The 10,499-nt window shown below is 40.9% G+C and overlaps 1 pseudogene; it reads right to left on the minus strand.

Moving 5' to 3' along the window:
- Positions 1–6,859: 6,859 nt before the first annotated feature.
- Positions 6,860–8,804, minus strand: LOC110530046 (neuromedin-U receptor 1-like; annotated as a pseudogene).
- Positions 8,805–10,499: the final 1,695 nt, after the last annotated feature.

The following is a 10,499-nucleotide window of genomic DNA, read 5'->3' on the forward strand; positions in this document are numbered from 1 at the left end:
ACAATGTGATTTTCTGGATTTTTTTTCAAATTTTGTCTGTCATAGTTGAAGTGTACCTATGATGAAAATTACAGGCCTCTCTCATCTTTTTAAGAGGGAGAACTTGCACAATTGGTGTCTGACCAAATACTTATATAAATATATATATATATATATATTGTACAAAACACACATCATGACAGGAGAGACAACACGACGTAAAGAGAGACCTAAAGACAACAACGTTTGAGTGTCCAGTTTGAGTGTCTGTTGCATCTCGTTCCAGTTGCTAACTCCAGCGCGGCTGAAAATACAAGCGACCCAGGGATGTGTGTGCTTTGGAGACCTTTAACAGAATGTAACTGGCAGAATGGGTGTTGTATGTGGAGGATGAGGGCTGCAATAAATATCTCAGTTATTATACTTACAGGGGTGTGGCTTTGAATTGTGAAGAATACCCATATATGGAGGTATTAACTCAGGGGCACTGCTGCATGCTGACTCGAATAGATGCTATTATGTTTCATGTAATGAGCTGTTTTAGCTTGAACACAGTTTCAATATAATGGGTCTACACAGACTATTGTAATAGCAAGGGGGTTACAAGCCACACATATACAATGCATCTTCTTTAGTATTTTTATTCTCACATTAGTGCCTTATGTTGGTGGTTAATTTGTCTCGTGTAAACGTTTGTGGTGTTGTTTGTTTCATAGAGCTCCGAGGGCTCTGGTAGAAAGTTTTATAATGAAGGTTTGCCAGTCATCCGGTTCTTGGAATAGCCCTGCTGGCTCTGAGAATATATGCTGTATATATGAGCTTCAATTAAATATTCGGCTCAGCTGCTCTGTAATACCCTTTTCACACTATCAAGCCAAACTGTACAGTGCTGGCTCTGAGGTTCTTCTTTCAAGTTGTCCTTTCCAGCATGGTTTCAGCAACTGGGTTGGATGCGCTACCAGGCCAGCTCAGTACAATTCGGCACAACTTAGTAGTGTGATGGGGGTATAAGTACACCTACACAGAGCTGATGGCTCTTCTGGTGGGCACAAAGCAAGTTGATTTTACAGTGCCTTCAGAAAATATTCACACCCCTTAACTTTTTCCACATTTTATTGTGTTAGCCTGAAATGTAAATATTTTAAATTGATATTTTGTGTCACTGATCTACACACAATAATAATGTCAAAGTGGAATTATGTTTTTAGACATTTTTACAAATCAATAAGTATTCAAACCCTTTGTTATGGCAGACCTAAATAGGTTCAGGAGTAACAAGTCATATAATAAGTTGCATGGACTCATTCTGTGTGCAAACACAGATTCAACCACAAAGACCAGAGAGGTTTTCCAATGCCTCGCAAAGAAGAGCGCCTATTGGTAGATGGGTAAAAATTCAAAAAGCAGACAATTGAATATCCCTTTGAGCATGGTGAAGTTATTAATTTCTCTTTGGATGGTGTATCAATACACCCAGTCACTACAAAGATACAGGTGTAACTTCCTAACTCAGTTGCCGGAGAGGAAGGAAACTGCTCAGGAATATCCCCACGAGGCCAATGTTGACTTTAAAATAGTCTGGAAATGATCAACAACCAAGTTGAAAGAACTTGAAGATTAAAAACATATATATTTGCAAATATTGTGCTATCCAGGTGTGCAAAGGTCTTAGAGACACAGCTGTACTCACCGACCAAGGTGATTCTAGCATGTATTGTCTCAGGGGTGTGAATACTTATGTATGTAAATATAATATTTCTGTATTTCATATTAAATACATTTGCAAAAATATTAGATAACATGTGCAAACATTTCTAAAAACATTTTTTGACTTTGTCATTATGGAGTTTTGTGTGTGGATGGGTAAGAAGAAACATATATTTAATTTTAAAAAATAATTCAGGCTTTAACAACAAAATCAACGAGGCACTGTTCAGAGCTCTGCTTGTTACCAGGCAAGAAGGCATTGAAGAACCCCTCCAGGTATAACAATTAAATCCGCAACTGAAGGCAAGAAACAACTTCTCTGATTAAAAAAAAACGGCCTATGTGGCATCGATATTATTCTAGTGTCAAAATTTGCTCAAGTGTAAATAGTACATTTGTTGGCATAAAGTCAGCATAAGTGAGTTTATGACTTGAGGGTTGAATTTTGATTTCGACAATGCTCACTTGCCCATTAACACGGGATACCCAGCTGCAGTAATTGCGCTCTATCCAATCCTACCTCTGCGGCTCGGACATTGTTTACCTACAACAACACATTGCTCGTTTTTTTACTTGAGAAATACTGTACCAAACACCTTGTGTAGATGTAAACTTGCGCGACTAAAATCACTGCAAAAGCCTAACAGTTAATTACAGATTTCTTTAGTAATCTTAGTTTCATTCAGACTATTTTAGGCTTTCTTCCTAATGTGTCTCATGGTGGACAAACATCAGTTAACTGCCACATCAAACCCCCAAGACTGAAATCAAATTTTTCTTAGTGAGAAGCCGAGAAATGCCATGCAGAATTGGTGCATTCAGTCCCTCTTTAAATATTTTTTTTATTTTTGTAGGATTTGAAGAAACGTCTTTCTTTGGCACTAATAAAATTCTAACTTAACCACTGAAGTTTTTATGAACCATTTTGAACACAAGTGTAAGATTATAGGAACAAGGAGAGTGCAATGTCAGGAGATTGTTGATGGTGCCCTGGGATGCAACTATCCCCCATGAATCCTAAAGATAGCACCTGTGCTGATAATAAGCCTGCGGGAATATATGATTGAACACCTAGTCTCCCTATGAGAGTAATGTTTTTGTAAAAAAAAAAGTGTGTTATTGACACTGTGATGATATTGGGCTTCTGAGTGGCGCAGCGGTCTAAGGTACTGCATCTCAGTGCTAAAGGCATCAATACAGACCCTGGTTTGATCCCGGGCTGTTAAATAAATATTGCCTCCAATTTTGTCTCCAGTGAGTTAACCTATGAATCTTGTAAACAGGACATCGCTTTAACTGACTTACAGTTGAAGTCGGAAGTTTACATACACCTTAGCCAAATACATCATTTAAACTCAGTTTTTCACAATTCCTTAAATTTAATCCTAGTAAAAATGCCCTGTTTTAGGTCAGCTAGGATCACCATTTTATTTTAAGAATGTGAAATGTCAGAATAATAGTAGAGATAATTATTTCTTTCAGCTTTTATTTCTTTCATCTCATTCCCAGTGGGTCAGAAGTTGCAAACCGTAGTCTGGCTTTTTTATGGTGGTTTTGGAGCAGTGGCTTCTATGTATAGGACTCGTTTTTACTGTGGATATAGATACTTTTGTACCTGTTTCCTCCAGCATCTTCACAAGGTCCTTTGCTGTTGTTCTGGGATTGATTTTCACTTTTCACACCAAAGTATGTTCATCTCTAAGAAACAGAACGCGTCTCCTTCCTGAGTGGCATGACGGCTGCTTCAGAACGCGGCTCCATGGTGCTTATACTTGCGTACTATTGTTTGTACAGATGAACATGGTACCTTCAGGCTTTTGGAAATTGCTCCCAAGGATGAACCAGGCATTGTGGAGGTCTACAATTTTTTTTCTGAGGTCTTGACTGATTTCTTTTGATTTCCCCATGATGTCAAGCAAAGAGCCACTTAGTTTGAAGGTAGGCCTTGAAATACATCCACAGGTACACCTCCAATTGACAAAAATGATGTCAATTAGCCATTTTCCAAGCTGTTTAAAGGCACAGTCAACTTAGTGTATGTAAACTTCTGACCCACTGGAATTGTGATACAGCAATTTTTTTGTGAAATAATCTATCTGTAAACAACTGTTGGAAAAATTGTCATGTATGTCAAAAAAAAAAAAAAAAATGTCATGCACAAAGTAGATGTCCTAACTGACTTGCCAAAACTGTAGTTTGTTAGCAACAAATTTGTGGAGTGGTTGAAAAACGAGTTTTAATGACTCCAACCTAAGTGTATGTAAACTTCCGACTTCAGCTGTATTTCAGCTTAGAAGCTTCTGGAGTTGGTGCCTGTCAATCAATAACACTGACATTCAGTGTATGCAGTCATTATCTTCAGATAAGCAACTTCTGCCAGTTAAGAGAGAGACCGAATATTGCCTCTGGCACTTGAATTCCCAATTTCCCGAACTCTAACAATTAACACACCGATCATTAATCTGTCTTTGATGTTGTTTCTGTATTTGATGTCAGGCTGTCATTGTCAATGGGAGTTTGTTCTCAACTTACCTCTGAAAAAGTATGTTATAATGATTATGAATCTAATAGATTTTTTACCATATAATGATTTCATTCATCGTTGTATCTCCATGTTCATTACATGATTACAATGAGTATGATACTAATGCGTTCTGACCATTTTCTAAAACTGCCGTGCGCAGAGGTAAGCATGCTCCCACCAGACAATCTCAGGATGAATCTTTGAAAGCACCACCTGCACTGCTTTTCAATTCCATTGGATTTTGTCTTGATATTTTTGTATTAAATCCTTTGGTCGCCTCAACTTGTGCCAGTCACTCTTTCTCATCCTTCCCTGTTATTTGTCCCAGACTCCCATTGTAATCCCACCCTCCACACACACACACACACACACACGCACGCACGCACAAACACAAATGCCACACCTACCTCTCTCTGAGAAGGAGCACTCTACTGTGTACCGCCCCACAGCAGAGTGAAGCCAGCAGAGCATTCAGTGGACTCATTACCCCAGATGGCTCAGGGTAAAAAAGTAATCATCCCGGGAACTTTGGGGGCATTTATACTGTGCCCTCAGTGCTGTCACTCGTCCTGACAGATTGTGATTCTGAGATGTTATGATAAGTATGTCATTAACTAGAAAAGTGTTGGTCGTTATCTAATAAAATACTTGGTGAGGAGAGATGCCGGTCAGTCGGTGCTGTCGTTAGCTAGAAAGCTAAAGAAAGTGTTGGTCCACTAATCTACTCGAGAGCAGAACGCTCCCGAGCAGTCAGTAGACTCATCCTGGATGGATCGGGGTAATAACGGGGGAACTGTGAGCCATTTGTACTGTGCCCTTAATGCGGTCATTCCATTGAGATTCCACTGAGATGCTGCATTAAGCCCAATTCATACCGTGTGTACGTTCTCAAATCACAAACGTCAAGTAGCTACGCAAAATGGCATTGTGTAGCAACAAAAAAAAACTCAGACGTGTGCAGCCCCACAATTACAAACTTGACCCGTGTGTACACAGGATCTACATTTTTCGTAGCGTTGTTGCGTTGCGTACATGCAGTGTACATTAGGCTTTTTACTACAAGTCGAACAGTGTTGTTGTTATATATAAAGCTAAAAACCTTTTTGGTCTATTATACTACTTGATTAGGAGAGCAGAAATCCAGCAGAGGTCAAAGGTCAAAGCGGGGGAACTGTGGGACCTTTATACTGTTCCCCCAGTGCTGTCATTCAACCGGACAGATTGTGAATACAATCAGCTGTCCCTATGTTACATCTTATGGAATATTCTCAAGGTCACACGGGGAAAGGTCAAGAGAAGTCTTCTTCATCTTGAAGGAATGTGTTCCTATCAAACTTGTGGGATCAAACACATATTGGCTTTAGGATATGCCTGTGATGTATTCATTGGTAATCCCCATGCAGTATTTATTTTCTCTTAAGTTTCAATTACACTGTTGCAATTGAATCACGGAAATAACAAAAAATAAAAATAAATGATTTGTCATGCATCTCCTCAATAAAACCATAAAGTTGAAACTGTTTTTTATAATTGTTTTATTTAACCAGGCAAGTCAGTTAAGAACAAATTATTATTTACAATGGCAGCCTACTCCGGCCAAACATGGGCCAATTGTGTGCCGCCTGTGGGACTCCCAATCACAGCCGGTTGTGATACAGCCTGGATTCGAACCAGGGTGCCTGTAGTGACACCTAAAGCACTGTTTAATGTGCATGCTTTACAATAGGCTTCTTAAAAGCAATGTAATTATTATTCTGTAAACAATCAAGCCCTTACTAAAACCACATGACAACATGACAGGTATCTCAACCATGTCTCTTTATACTGAAGACCATTCCAAAACATTTGAGACTCAATGGGAGCATGCAAATAATTCCTAAATATGATACATGTTGTTTAGCAATGAAAATGTAGGTGATGCTGGAAACTGTTGTCGTTGTAAAAATGTTGAATTCTAAATCAGTTTACACAGGAACAAAAGATTGCAGTTTCCAGAAAGCACTTGAAGCTAAATACTATACATTTTGGAGTAGTACTACAAAGGCACATAGCATGTGTTTAGCACATGTGTTCACTTACTGTCGATGGAAATTCCCCCCCTTTTTCCATTTCTTTAAGGATGTTATGCGTAAATCGCATGTCACATTTTCGTCTTTTCCATCTCCCATGTACTGTACTTCCATATTGTCTGTGCTATACATTCATAGTGAGTGGGATTTTGATGGTATAGCTAGTACACCGAAACGGTACAACAACACATTGAAGAAGACAGTTAAGAAGACCGCTACAACCTATAATTGTGCCTCCTGAAACATTTGAACAGAATAAGATATTCAAGCTTCACGGATTACACATCAATAAGCGAATTTACAAAGCTGGGTACTGTTTCTTTTTCACAGTTCAATTATTAGATAAGCTTTATGAATGATGTGTTCCACCGGTATATTAATATCCGAACGAAGAACAAGGACAACTTTCGCTCTAGCCACTCTCACTGTACACATTCAATCAGTGATACATTTGTTATTAATCTTGTTTCATGTTGGTATCCCCGGTGAGAATTCTACACCAAAGTCGAGGCCAAAACGTCAACGCAGTTGCTTTCGCTCCATCCAAACTTTCACCGTACACGTTCATTCAGTCACAAATACGGTCATTTTGGTACCAAATCCTGGTTCTTTTTTTGTGCCTCGTTTTGGTACCCCCACCCCCTCACCCATATCTAATCCGGGCTTGTGTTGGCATATACAGGCTGGTGGTTGGAGTCTACGTACACGTGGCGCTCCTCTCTGTCTGGGGTGATCCTCTCTGGGGTCCCATTGTGTTGCGGCAGTACTACGCAGGGTCAGTTGGGTGCAGCCGGAGGTCAGCCTGCGCACGTGACCCCCACATGGGCCGTAGCGACACGTGACCTGCCGGAACATCTCCCGGAAGCGGGTGGACATGAGGCTGTAGAGGATGGGGTTGACCACCGAGCTGAGGTAGAAGAAGACCCCGGAGACTATGTGGACGTACTCGAAGACCAGGTGGTGGTGGCCAGTCCAGGAGTTTATGAAGCTCCACATGAGGCGGTCAATGTGGAAGGGAGCCCAGCAGATGCCGAAGACGATCACCAGTACGCCTGGTGGGAAGGCGGACAGTTAGATGGACTGATGGATGGACAGAAAAGCAAGCTGACGGAGGGGCAGCTAGGCACTCCCGACAGACAGATGCAGACAGACAGGCAAGTGGACAGGAGGATAGAAGAAAATACATTTGCAGACATTGAGAACAAGACATGTTTACGTGACAATAAACATGTTCAGAAACTAATATATTGGTTTGTATCCTCAGCACAGAATTTTAAGTCCAAATTCAAAAGAGATCGGTCTATAATTTGTCACTTTCCAGAACATCTTATCATCTGAAAGCAAGAGCAATATTTAAGTAACAATGGACACGATTAGGAACTAATCTTTTAGTTTGTACTTCAGAAAACACCTTGAAATCCCAATTCAATTGAGATATCGGGCAATAATTTCTCATTTCCTCTTATCTCCTCTCAACCCTTCTGGTACTGTAGAGAAAGTGGGTGAGGACTTACACATCATCTTGCTAATTGAAAGAGTTTTAAATCACAATTGAATATTGGAAGATATACAGTAGGTCTATAATCGGCACATGTCCAGGACATTCTGGTACTATAGAGACAGTGGATGTGAAACTCACATAGCATTTTGGTGACCTGTCGGTGGCGTGCCGTCTGCTGCTGCCTGTGGACACTCCAGTGTCTGTCAGAACCAAAACTCGGCCCGGTCCCCAGCCCCTGCATGCCCCTCTCCATCCTCAACTGCAGGCCAATGCGAAGGTACAGCCCGGTGATGATGAGCATGGGCAGCAGGAAGAAGACCAGCGTGGTCACCTGGATAATCAGGTTGTATATCCACCGGGGCTTCACCATCATGCAAATGGTCGACTCTGGGAATTGCCGCCCGAACCGGGTTCCTAGCACGGCCACCCCATGGAGGCTGGTGTTGGGCACGGCGCACGCCATGGACATGGCCCACAGCATCAGGATGACGTGCTTGGCGTGGGCACGAGTGGCGACGTGCTTGACCTTGAGTGGGTGTATCACGGCGATGTATCGCTCCACGCTCAGCACTGTTATAATGAGGATGGACGCAAAGCAGACAGTCTCGAACAGGAAGGTCTTGAAGTAGCAGCCGCCAGAACCGAACAGGAATGGGTAGTTGCTCCACATCTCATAGAGTTCCAATGGCATACCCAGGACTAGGACCAATAAGTCGGACACGGCCAGACTGAACAGGTAGTAGTTGGTTGGCGTCCGCATCACCTTGTTGCGCACGATGACGCTGCAGGTGAGCATGTTCCCAAACAATCCCACAATGAAGATGATGAGGAAGGTAATGCAGACAGGCAGGAACATGGGTGACCGCCGGAAGCCTAGAAACTTCTCCAGGTACTGACTCCGACTCAGGCACATGTCCTCCATGTCATCAGCACTGATGTTGCCCAGGGCCCAGGACAAATTCCAACCCAGCTGGTCAGGAGTGGTGGCAGGTAGGCCCAGAGAGGAACAGTTATACTGAGCCATTGTGGTTTATGGGGACACAACACCTGAGGGGGAGAATGGAAAGAATGAATGGAAAGAATAGGAACGAAAAGTTTTGCTTGTCTCAGTGTAGGGTGACAGTTAGTTTAACTGCAGTCTGAACTAACAACATCTAGCAGTTTTTGAATAACCTTGTTAATGATATTTGCTCGCAGCAAATGGAAATGAGAGCTTTGGGGAGACTGAAATGGATTGAAATGGATGATTGAAATGGATGTCACATACAGTCAGGTCCAAAATAATTGGCACCCTTGATTAAGATGAGCAACAACAACAAAAAATGGTATGAAGTAAATATCACACAACTACTGAGCTATATTATATGCTCAAATTGGAAAATTATATTATTTTATACAAATACAATTGCTCAGAGAAATAGATTGTGTTTCACAAGTACTGTATATATTTTAAAGAGGGGTCAAAATTATTTAGCCAAAAACCTGGTTGCCTCTGTCAGGAGGCTGAAACTTGAGGATCTTCCAGCAAGACAATAATGCCAAGCACACATCAAAATCCACAAAGAAATGGTTAATTGACCACAAAATCAACATTTTGCAATGGCCATCTCAGTCTCCTGACATGAGCCCCTTTGAAACCCTATTGTTTGAATTGAAGAGAGCAGTCCATAAGCGCACATGAAAGATTTCAAGGATCTGGAAATATTCTGTATGGAGGATTGGTCTAAGATCCCTCCCCCACAGCTTGGCTAAACTACTGAGACTAATTCAGTCCAACCAACTACTACACTCCCCCATTAAAATTCATATAAACTTCAAGGTTATTAGCTATATGTAATGCTTGTCATCTGGGGAAAGAGAGGAGGACCAAGGTGCAGGGTGGTAAGTGTTCATATTATTTAATGAAATATGCAACACTAGACAAAACAACAAACATGACAAACAAACCGTCCTGAAAGGTGAAACAAAAACACTAAACAGGAAACAACCACCCACAAAACACAATGGAAAACAGGCTACCTAAATATGGTTCTCAATCAGGGACAACGATTGACAGCTGCCTCTGATTGAGAACCATACCAGGCCAAACACAGAAATAGAAAATCATAGACAAACTAACATAGACAACCCACCCAACTCACGCCCTGACCATACTAAAACAAAAGACAAAACAAAGGAACTAAGGTCAGAACGTGACACTATAGGAAGTATTAAAATATAAAGATGAATATGGGAATACAAATATGCCTTCTACTGTATTATTTGTACTGCATAAATGTATAGCTATTTCTGAGAGGGAACAAATAGTTACTTGGGAGGTGACTACAACTATTTGAATGCAGATCCAAAAAAGTACTACTTTTTACATCTATTTGAATACAGATCTCAGAACGTGACTACTTTTCAAAACTATTTGAATACAGATCTGAGAAAGCAACTCCTTAAAAAAACTATTTGAATAAAGATCTCGGGAATGTACTACTTTTCAGAAACTATTGACCTTCAACTAATGGCAGGGCTCTATCTGGAGCTGCATGTTGAAGATAGAAATATCACGAATAGCAAGCACAATCTCCTGTACAATTCCAATCTATCTGACAGCCATATTTGATCTACACAATACAGTTATTAATACATTACTACATGATTGTAATTATCCAATTCCCTGAATATCCATTAACCCAGGTGTGCATAGTCAAGTCAAACCAATGAACCAATG

Source organism: Oncorhynchus mykiss, chromosome 8 (genome assembly GCF_057628025.1).
Source record: "Oncorhynchus mykiss isolate SJ-2025 chromosome 8, ASM5762802v1, whole genome shotgun sequence".
NCBI classification, from domain to species: Eukaryota; Metazoa; Chordata; class Actinopteri; order Salmoniformes; family Salmonidae; genus Oncorhynchus; species Oncorhynchus mykiss.